The following is an 11,693-nucleotide window of genomic DNA, read 5'->3' as shown; positions in this document are numbered from 1 at the left end:
GATTTCACTTCACAATTATTATTAGGCTGAATACCTAAAATATATAAAGAACTTGTAAAACTTAATAACAAAAAACAATCTGATTTAAAAATGGGCTGAAGAACTAAATAGGCATTTTTTTTTTCCAAAGAGGACATCAGAATGGCCAACAGGAACATTAAATATTTTTTATTTATTTATTTATTTATTTATTTATTTTTTTGCGGTACGCGGGCCTCTCACTGCTGTGGCCTCTCCCGTTGTGGAGCACAGGCTCCGGACGCGCAGGCTCAGCGGCCATGGCTCACGGGCCCAGCCGCTCCGCGGCATGTGGGATCCTCCCGGACCGGGGCACGAACCCGCGTCCCCTGCATCGGCAGGCGGACTCTCAACCACTGCGCCACCAGGGAAGCCCAGGAACATTAAATATTTAAATCAAAACACTTCTCTGGAGCTCTCTGTCACTCTACTTCAGTTTTAATCATTGTTTCCTTTTGTCTTAAGATTTCACTTCACAATTATCCTGGGAATTCGTCTTGTATTTATTAATACATAAATAGTTTCCAAGAAGGAATTATTTCTATGATAATTTTTTTCATATTATTTGATAGGATAATGATAACTCTTATTATTTGAATGTTGGAGCTCCTGAATATAAACTGCTGGTCTTTTTATCTTTAATTTTCAATCATTTTGTTCCACTTTCTAAAATATTAGGTCAGCTTTACGTTTAAACTCAATTGACTTTTAAAAATTTCTGCTATTGGAATTTATATTTTACATATATTTATAAAATATATAATATATTTATATATTATATATATTTATAAATATATATAAAATATATTTATATTTTACTGAATGAATACAAAAAATAGAATTTCTGTTAAATAGCTTCTCTTCTTCTACTTTGGATGCCATATCTTTTAAATTTGCCATGAATTATAATTTTATTGAAATTTTCTTTTGTTACCTGATTTGTTCCTTTCTTTAAAGTTTTCTTTTTTTTCTTTATTGGAGTATAATTGCCTTAAAATGGTGTGTTAGTTTCTGCTTTATAACAAAGTGAATCAGTTATACACATACATATGTTCCCATATCTCTTCCCTCTTATGTTTCCCTCCCTCCCACCCTCTCTATCCAACCCCTCCAGGCGGTCACAAAGCATGGAGCTGATCTCCCTGTGCTATGCGGCTGCTTCCCACTAGCTATCTACATTACGTTTGGTAGTGTATATATGTCCATGCCTCTCTCTCGCTTTGTCACAGCTTACCCTTCCCCTCCCCATATCCTCAAGTCCATTCTCTAGAAGGTCTGTGTCTTTATTCCTGTCTTACCCCTACGTTCTTCATGACATTTTTTTTTCTTAAATTCCATATATATGTGTTAGCATACGGTATTTGTCTTTCTCTTTCTGACTTACTTCACTCTGTATGACAGACTCTAGGTCTATCCACCTCATTACAAATAGCTCAATTTCGTTTCTTTTTATGGCAGAGTAATATTCCATTGTATATATATGCCACATCTTCTTTATCCATTCAACCGATGATTGACACTTAGGTTGTGTTTCCATCTCCGGGCTATTGTAAATAGAGCTGCAATAAATATTTTGGTACATGATTCTTTTTGAATTATGGTTTTCTCAGGGTATATGCCCAGTAGTAGGATTGCTGGGTCATATGCTAGTTCTATTTGTAGTTTTTTAAGGAACCTCCATACTGTTCTCCATAGTGGTTGTATCAATTTATATTCCCACCAACAGTGCAAGAGAGTTCCCTTTTCTCCACACCCTCTCCAGGATTTATTATTTCTAGATTTTTTGATGATGGCCATTCTGACTGGTGTGAGATGATATCTCATTGTAGTTTTGATTTGCATTTCTCTAATGATTAATGATGTTGAGCATTCTTTCATGTGTTTGTTGGCAGTCTGCATATCTTCTTTGGAGAAATGACTATTTAGGTCTTCTGCCCATTTTTGGATTGGGTTGTTTGTTTTTTTGTTATTGAGCTGCATGAGCTGCTTATAAATTTTGGAAATTAATCCTTTGTCACTTGCTTCATTTGAAAATAGTTTCTCCCATTCTGAGGGTTCTCTTTTGGTCTTGTTTATGGTTTCCTTTGCTGTGCAAAAGCTTTGAAGTTTCATTAGGTCACATTTGTTTATTTTTGTTTTTATTTCCATTTCTCTAGGAGGTGGATCAAAAAGGATCTTGCTGTGATTTCTGTCATAGAGTGTTCCGCCTATGTTTTTCTCTAAGAGTTGGATAGTTTCTGGCCTTATATTTAGGTGTTTAATCCATTTTGAGCTTGTTTTTGTGTATGGTGTTAGGGAGTGATCTATTCTCATACTTTTACATGTACCTGTCCAGTTCTCCCAGCACCACTTATTGAAGAGGCTGTCCTTTCTCCACTGTACATTCCTGCCTCCTTTATCAAAGATAATGTGTCCATATGTGTGTGGGTTTATCTCTGGGCTTTCTTTTCTGTTCCATTGATCTATCTTTCTGTTTTTGTGCCAGTACCATACTGTCTTGATTACTGTAGCTTTGTAGTATAGTCTGAAGTCAGGGAGCCTGATTCCTCCAGGTCCGTATTTCGTTCTCAAGATTGCTTTGGCTATTCGGGGTCTTTTGTGTTTCCATACAAATTGTGAAATTTTTTGTTCTAGTTCTGTGAAAAATGTCAGTGGTAGTTTGATAGGGATTGCATTGAATCTGTAGATTGCTTTGGGTAGTAGAGTCATTTTCACAATGTTGACTCTTCCAATCCAAGAACATGGTATATCTCTCCATCTATTTGTATCATCTTTAATTTCTTTCATCAGTGTCTTATAATTTTCTGCATACAGGTCTTTTGTGTCCTTAGGTAGGTTTATTCCTAGTTATTTTATTCTTTTTGTTGCAGTGGTAAATGGGAGTGTTTTTTGATTTCACTTTCAGATTTTTCATCATTCGTTTATAGGAATGCCAGAGATTTCTGTGCATTTATTTTGTATCCTGCTACTTTACCAAATTCATTGATTAGCTCTAGTAGTTTTCTGGTAGCATCTTTAGGATTCTCTATGTATAGTATCATGTCATCTGCAAACAGTGACAGTTTTACTTCTTCTTTTCCAATTTGGATTCCTTTTATTTCCTTTTGTTCTCCAATTGCTGTGGCTAAAACTTCCAAAACTATGTTGAATAAGAGTGGTGAGGGTGAGCAACCTTGTCTTGTTCCTGATCTTAGTGGAAATGCTTTCAGTATTTCACCATTGAGCATGATGTTGGCTGTGGGTTTGTCATATATGACCTTTATTATGTTGAGGAGAGTTCGCTCTATGCCTACTTTCTGGAAGGTTTTTATCATAAATTGGTGTAGAATTTTGTCGAACGCTTTCTCTGCATCTATTGAGATGATCATATGGATTTTCTCCTTCAATTTGTTAATATGGTGTATCACGTTGATTGATTTGCGTATATTGAAGAATCCTTGCATTCCTGTAATAAACCCCACTTGATCATGGTGTATGATCCGTTTAATGTGCTGTTGGATTCTGTTTGCTAGTATTTTGTTGAGAATTTTTGCATCTATGTTCATCAGTGATATTGGCCTGTAGTTTTCTTTCTTTGTGACATCCTTGTCTGGTTTTGGTATCAGGGTGATGGTGGCCTCGTAGAATGAGTTTGGGAGTGTTCCTCCCTCTGCTATATTTTGGAAGAGTTTGAGAAGGATAGGTGTTAGCCCTTCTCTAATTGTTTGATAGAATTTCCCTGTGAAGTCATCTGGTCCTGGGCTTTTGTTTGTTGGAAGATTTTTAATCACAGTTTCAATTTCAGTGCTGTGATTGGTCTGTTCATATTTTCTATTTCTTTCTGATTCAGTCTTGGCAGCTTGTGCATTTCTAAGAATTTGTCCATTTCTTCCAGGTTGTCCATTTTATTGACATAGAGTTGCTTGTAGTAATGTCTCATGATCTTTTGTATTTCTGCAGTGTCAGTTGTTACTTCTCCTTTTTCATTTCTAATTCTATTGATTTGAGTCTTCTCCCTTTTTGTCTTGATGAGTCTGGCTAATGATTTATCAATTTTGTTTATCTTCTCAAAGAACCAGCTTTTAGTTTTATTCATCTTTGCTATCGTTTCCTTCATTTCTTTTTCATTCATTTCTGATCGGATTTTCATGATTTCTTTCCTTCTGCTAACTTTCGGGTTTTTTTGTTCTTCTTTCTCTAATTGCTTTAGGTGCAAGGTTAGGTTGTTTACTCAAGATGTTTCCTGTTTCTTAAGGTAGATTGTATAGCTATAAACTTCCCTCTTAAAACTGCTTTTGCTGCATCCCATAGATTTTGGGTTGTCGTGTCTCCATTGTCATTTGTTTCTAGGTATTTTTTGATTTCCTCTTTGATTTCTTCAGTGATCACTTCATTATTAAGTAGTGTATTGTTTAGCCTCCATGTGTTTGTATTTTTTACAGATCTTTTCCTGTAATAGATATCTAGTCTCAAAGCGTTGTGGTTGGAAAAAATATTTGATACAATTTCAATTTTCTTAAATTTACCAAGGCTTGATTTGTGACCCAAGATATGATCTATTCTGGAGAATGTTCCATGAGCACTTGAGAGAAATATGTATTCTGTTGTTTTGGGATGGAATGTCCTATAAATATCAATTAAGTCCATCTTGTTTAATGTATCATTTAAAGCTTGTGTTTCCTTATTTATTTTCATTTTGGATGATCTGTCCATTGGTGAAAGTGAGGTGTTAAAGTCCCCTACTATGAATGTGTTACTGTCGATTTCCCCTTTTATGGCTGTTAGTATTTGCCTTATGTATTGAGGTGCTCCTATGTTGGGTGCATAAATATTTACAATTGTTATATCTTCTTCTTGGATCAATCCCTTGATCATTATGTAGTGTCCTTCTTTGTCTGTTGTAATAGTCTTTATTTTAAAGTCTATTTTGTCTGATATGAGAATTGCTACTCCAGCTTTCTTTTGGTTTCCATTTGCATGAAATATCTTTTTCCATCCCCTTACTTTCAGTCTGTATGTGTCTCTAGGTCTGAAGTGGGTCTCTTGTAGACAGCAAATATATGGGTGTTGTTTTTGTATCCATTCAGCCAATCTGTGTCTTTTGGTGGGAGCATTTAGTCCATTTACATTTAAGGTAATTATCGATATGTATGTTCCTATTCCCATTTTCTTAATAGTTTTGGGTTCGTTATTGTAGGTCTTTTCCTTCTCTTGTGTTTCTTGCCTAGAGAAATTCCTTTAGCAGTTGTTGTAAAGCTGGCTTGGTGGTGCTGAACTCTCTCAGCTTTTGCTTGTCTGTAAAGGTTTTAATTTCTCCATCAAATCTGAATGAGATCCTTGCTGGGTAGAGTAATCTTGGTTGCAGGTTTTTCTCCTTCATCACTTTAAAAATGTCCTGCCAGTCCCTTCTGGCTTGCAGAGTTTCTGCTGAAAGATCTGCTGTTAACCTTATGGGGATTCCCTTGTGTGTTATTTTTTGTTTTTCCCTTGCTGCTTTTAATATGTTTTCTTTGTATTTAATTTTTGACAGTTTGATTAAAATGTGTCTTGGCGTATTTCTCCTTGGATTTTTCCTGTATGGGACTCTCTGTGCTTCCTGGACTTGATTAACTATTTCCTTTCCCATATTAGGGAAGTTTTCAACTATAATCTCTTCAAATATTTTCTCGGTCCCTTTCTTTTTCTCTTCTTCCTCTGGAACCCCTATAATTCAAATGTTGGTGCATTTAATGTTGTCCCAGAGGTCTCTGAGACTGTCCTCAGTTCTTTTCATTCTTTTTTCTTTATTCTGCTCTGCAGTAGTTATTTCCACTATTTTATCTTCCAGGTCACTTATGTGTTCTTCTGCCTCAGTTATTCTGCTATTGATCCCTTCTAGAGTATTTTTAATTTCATTTATTGTGTTGTTCATCTTGCTTGTTTCCTCTTTAGTTCTTTTAGGTTCTTGTTAAATGTTTCTTGCATTTTGTCTATTCTATTTCCAAGATTTTGGATCATCTTTAGTATCATTATTCTGAATTCTTTTTCAGGTAGACTGCCTATTTCCTCTTCATTTGTTAGGTCTGGTGGGCTTTTATCTTGCTCCTTCATCTGCTGTGTGTTTTTCTGTCTTCTCATTTTGCTTATCTTACTGTGTTTGGGGTCTCCTTTTTGCAGGCTGCAGGTTTGTAGTTCCCGTTGTTTCTGGTGTCTGTCCCCCGTGGCTAAGGTTGGTTCAGTGGGTTGGGTAGGCTTCCTGGTGGAGGGGACTAGTGCCTGTGTTCTGGTGGATGAGGCTGGATCTTGTCTTTCTGGTGGGCAGGTCCACGTCTGGTGGTGTGTTTTGGGGTGTCTGTGGCCTTGTTATGATTTTAGGCAGGCTCTCTGCTAATGGGTGGGGTTGTGTTCCTGTCTTGCTAGTTGTTTGGCATAGGATGTCCAGTATTGTAGCTTGCTGGTCGTTGAGTGAAGCTGGGTGCTGGTGTTGAGATGGAGATCTCTGGGAGATTTTCGCCATTTGATATTATGTGGAGCTGGGAGGTCTCTTGTAGACCAGTGTCCTGAAGTTGGCTCTCCCACCTCAGAGGCACAGCACTGACTCTTGGCTCCAGCACCAAGAGCCTTTCATCCACACGGCTCAGAATAAAAGGGAAAAAATGTAGAAAGAAAGGATTAGTAGAAGTAGAGAGAGAGAAAGAAAGAAAGAAAGAAAGAAAGAAAGAAGCGGGGAGGGAGGGAGGGAGGAAGAAAGGAAGGAGGGAAGGAAAAAAGAAAGAAAGAGGATAAAGTAAAATAAAATAAAGTAAAATAAAATATAATAAAGTTATTAAAATAAAAAAATAATTATTAAGAGGAAAAAAAAAGGATGGATAGAACCCTAGGACAAATGGTGTAAGCAAAGCTATACAGACAAAATCTCACACAGAAGCATCCACATACACACTCACAAAAAGAGGAAAAGGGGAAAAAATCATAAATCTTGCTTTCAAAGTCCGTCTCCTTAATTTGGGATGATTCGTTGTCTATTCATGTATTCCACAGATGCAGGGTACATCAAGTTGATTGTGGAACTTTAATCCGCTGCTTCTGAGGCTGCTGGGAGAGATTTCCCTTTCTCTTCTTTGTTCTCACAGCTCCCAGGGGCTCACTTTTGGATTTGGCCCCGCCTCTGCGTGTAGGTCGCCCGAGGGCGTCTATTCTTTGCTCTGACAGGACGGGGTTAAAGGAGTCGCTGATTCGGCGGCTCTGCGTCACTGAGGCCGGCGGGAGGGAGGGGCACGGCGTGTGGGGCGAGTCTGCGGCAGCAGAGGCCGGCGTGACGTTGCACGAGCCTGAGGCGTGCCGTGCGTTCTCCCGGGGGAGTTGTCCCTCGATCCCGGGAACCTGGCAGTGGCGGGCTGCACAGGCTCCCTGGAAGGGGGGTGTGGATAGTGACCTGTGCTCGCACACAGGCTTCTTTTTGGCGGCAGCAACAGCCTTAGCGTTTCATGCCCGTCTCTGGGGTCCGCGCTTTTAGCCGCGGCTCGCGCCCGTCTCTGGAGCTCCTTTAAGCAGCGCTCTTAATCCCCTCTCCTCGCGCACCAGGAAACAAAGAGAGAAGAAAAAGTCTCTTGCCTCTTCGTCAGGTCCAGAGTTTTCCCTGGACTCCCTCCCTGCTCGCCGTGGTGCACTAACCCCCTTCAGCCTGTGTTCACGCCGCCAACCCGAGTCCTCTCCCGGCGCTCCGACAGAAGCCTGAGCCTCAACTCCCAGCCCCGCCCGCCCCGGCGGGTGAGCAGACAAGCCTCTCGGCCTGGTGAGTGCTGGTCCCCCCTGATCCTTTGTGCGGGAATCTCTCCGCTTTGCCCTCCGCACCCCTGTTGCTGTGCTATCCTCCGCGGCTACGAAGCTTTCCCCCTCCGCCCGCGAAGGTGCTTCTAGTGTGTGGAAATCTTTTCTCCTTCACAGCTCCCTCCCACTGGTGCAGGTCCCGTCCCTATTCTTTTGTCTCTGTTTCTTCTTTTTTCTTTTGCCCTACCCAGGTACGTGGGGAGTTTCTTGCCTTTTGGGAGGTCTGAGGTCTTCTGCCAGCGTTCAGTAGGTGTTCTGTAGGAGTTGTTCCACGTGTCGATGTATTTCTGGTGTATCTGTGGGGAGGAAGGTGATCTCCGCGTCTTACTCTTCCGCTATCTTCCCGGAAGCCTCTGTTTTGTTTTTTCCTTTGCTTATTTTCTCTTGAGAACTGTGAACTCTTTTAGCTCTAGGGTATTTGTGGAGTCGCCACATGCTATCAGGGGTCTGTATTATATTGGGTCTCTTCCCCTGACAAATCCTTTAAAACTCTTTCTTCCACAGGAGTTATCCCCCAGGGCACTCTCTAATAAACATCCAGCACAGAAAACTCCATTGAACAGACTATTTCTCTGGAAATCTAACCTGTGACAATTAGTTTTGAGAGAGATAAGTTTGGCATAAGAGGGAGAATATATATACTTCATTCCTGGTCTGGCCCCTGTAGTGAATTTGGGCCCCTCTAAAGAAAAGTGTCAGAGGCAGAAATTAAAGTTTGCATGAAGTACCTGCTGAGATAGTGGGCAAAGACTGAGGGCCACTCTGATTATGGGATGCCTCACAGATATTTTAATGAGATTCTGGGTATAAGAAAAGTTGCTTGATGGTCATGCTACTATTGGAATTATTTGTGAATATATATTGGAATGAACCATGACATTGTCAATATTCTATCAATTTTTGTCCTACAAAAACATTTCACAAGGGTTAACCTGAAATAGCTTTGCTTCTTGAGAACAAATTCTATCCTTTCAAGTTAATATTAGGTCATATTTAATTTTTATTTCCACCCAGGATCTACCTTAGGGCTTCACATATTATAAACCTCAAAAATAGGTTGGCCAAATGCAAGGACAACTTTTGGAAAAAATGAAAATGAAAGAAAAAGCTTTCTGATTTTGTCCAGAGACAAACAGGAAACAGGGAAACAGATAGAAAAACAAGCAAGAGACTGTTTTTTACAGTCAGTTTTAGGTGAAAATTGGAATTGTCATGTATTTGTTATTTTACAGAGAAGATGAGAAGAGGCCACATGGGAGAATTTATACCATAAAATAATCTGAACTTTTTCAGCTCAGCATCATAATGAGTATAGATGGCAAAAGAGCAGCAGAAACCAGAAATCAGATGAAGACTTTGAAGGGATAAAATGAGACTGGTCTTTGCTAGTAACTGGTAAACCACAGAGCACTTGGTTAGGCAGAGCTGAGATAAGAAGATTGCTGTGTGAGCTACAGACTGTGTGTTTGATTTTTGCTTATGTTTAATAGACATTATTTATGAGAACAGCTTTAGGTTCACAGCAAAATCGAGCAGAAAGTACAGAGATTTTCTATATACCCCTTGTTCCCACACATGCATAGCCTTCTCCATTATCAACATCCCCACCAGAGTGGTACATTTATTACATTGGTTGACACATCATTATCACCCACAGTCTATAGTTTACATTAGAGTTCACTCTTGGTGTTGTACATTCTACGGCTTTGGATACCTTGATAGTGACAAGTATCCACCATTATAGTATCATACAGGATATTTTCACTGTCCTAGTAATCCTCTGTGTTCCTGCTATTCATCCATCTTTTCCCCCAACCCCTGACAATCACTGATCTTTTTACTATCTCCATAGTTTTATGCCTTTTCCAGAATGCTATACATTTAGAATCACACAGTACATAGCTTTTTCAGATTGCCTTCCTTCACTTAATAAAATGCATGAGTTTCCTCCACGTCTTTTCATGGCTTTGATAGCTCATTTCTGAGTAATATTTCATTGTCTAGACATACAACAATTTATCCATTCACCTACTGAAGGGTAACTTGGTTGCTTCCAAGTTATGGCAATTATGAATAAAGCTGCTATAAACATACACAGGTTTTTGTGTGGACATAAGTTTTCAACTCCTTTGGGTAAATACCAAGGAGTGAGATTGCTGAATGATATAAGTATATGTTTAGTTTTGTAAGAAACTCCGTAACTGTCTTCCAAAGTGGCTGTACAATTTTGCATTTCTACCAGGAATGAATGAGAGTTCCTGTTGCACCACACTTTTGCCAGCATTTGGTGGTGTCATTATTCCAGATTTTGGCCATTGTACTAGGTGTGTAACGGTGTCTCGTTGTTTTAATTTGCATTTTGCTGATGGCTATGAGCACCTCTTCATAGGCTTATTCATCATCTGTATATATTCTTTGTAGAGGTGTCTGTTACTATCTTTGGCCTCTTTTTTAATCTGGTTGTTTGTTTTCTTATTGTTGAGTTTTCAGAGTTCTTTCTATATTTTGGGTAACAGCCCTTTATCAGATGTGTCTTATGCAAATATTTTCTCCTGATTTGTGGCTTGTCTTTTCATTCTCTTGGCAGTGTCTTTTGCAAGCAGAAAATTTTAATTTTATTGAAGTCCAGCTTATCAATTCTTTCATTTATGTATCATGGCTTTGGTCTTATACCTTAAAACTCATTGTCAATCCCAAAGTCATCTAGATTTTCTCCTGGTATCTTCTAGGAATTTTATAATACTGCATTTTTCCTTTACGTCTGCAATACATTTTTTAAAAATAATTTTGATTGGAGTATAGTTGCTTTACAATGTTGTGTTAGTTTCTGTTGTACAGCAAAATGAATCAGCCACACATATACATTTATCCCCTCCTTTCGGACTTCCTTCCCACTCAGGTCACCACAGTGCGTTAAGTAGAGCTCCCTGTGCTATACAGTATGTTCTCATTAGTTATCTATTTTATACATAGTATCAATAGTGTATATGTGTCAATCCCAATCTCTCAATTCCTCCCACCCCCCTTCCCCCTTGGTGTCCATACATTTGTTCTCTATGTCTGTGTCTCTATTTCTGCTTTTCAAAAGGGATCATCTATACCATTTTTCTAGAGTCCACATATATGCGTTAATATACGATATATTTTTTTCTCTTTCTGACTTACTTCACTCTGTATCACCAAAAAATCTATAAACAATGCTGGAGAGGGTGTGAAGAAAAGGGAACCCTCATGTACTGTTGGTGGTAGTGTACATTGATAGAGCCACTATGGAAAACAGTATGGAGTTTCCTTAAAAAACTGAAAAAAGAACTACCATCTGACCCAGCAATCCCACTACTGGGCATATACCCTGAGAAAACTATAATTCAAAAAGACATATGCACCCCAGTGTTCATAGCAGCACTATTTACAATAGTCAGGACATGGAAGCAACCTAAATGTCCATCAGCAGAGGAAAGGATAAAGAAGATGTGGTACATATATACAATGGAATATTACTCAGCCCTAAAAAGGGACGAAATTGGGTCATTTGTAGAGATGTAGATGGACCTAGAGACTGTCATATGATACATTTTGAGTTAATTTTTGTGAAGGGTGTAAGGTATATTAGACTGTTTTGTTCATTTGTTTTGTTTTGCATGTTCAGTTGTTCTAGCGGCATTTGTTGAAATGACAGTCTTGGCTCCATTGCATTGTTTTTGCTCCATTGTCAAATATCTTACAATCATGTTTATGTGGGTCTATTTCTGGTCTTTCTCTTCTATCCATTGATCTATTTGTCTATTCTTATGCCAATACCATACTGTCTTGATTACTGTAGCTTTATAGTAAGTCTTGAAGTTAGGTGGTGTCAGTTCTCCAACTTTGTTCTCCTTAAATATTGT

This window comes from Delphinus delphis, chromosome 4, assembly GCF_949987515.2.
Source record: "Delphinus delphis chromosome 4, mDelDel1.2, whole genome shotgun sequence".
Classification (NCBI taxonomy): domain Eukaryota; kingdom Metazoa; phylum Chordata; class Mammalia; order Artiodactyla; family Delphinidae; genus Delphinus; species Delphinus delphis.
This window is presented reverse-complemented; position numbering follows the sequence as displayed.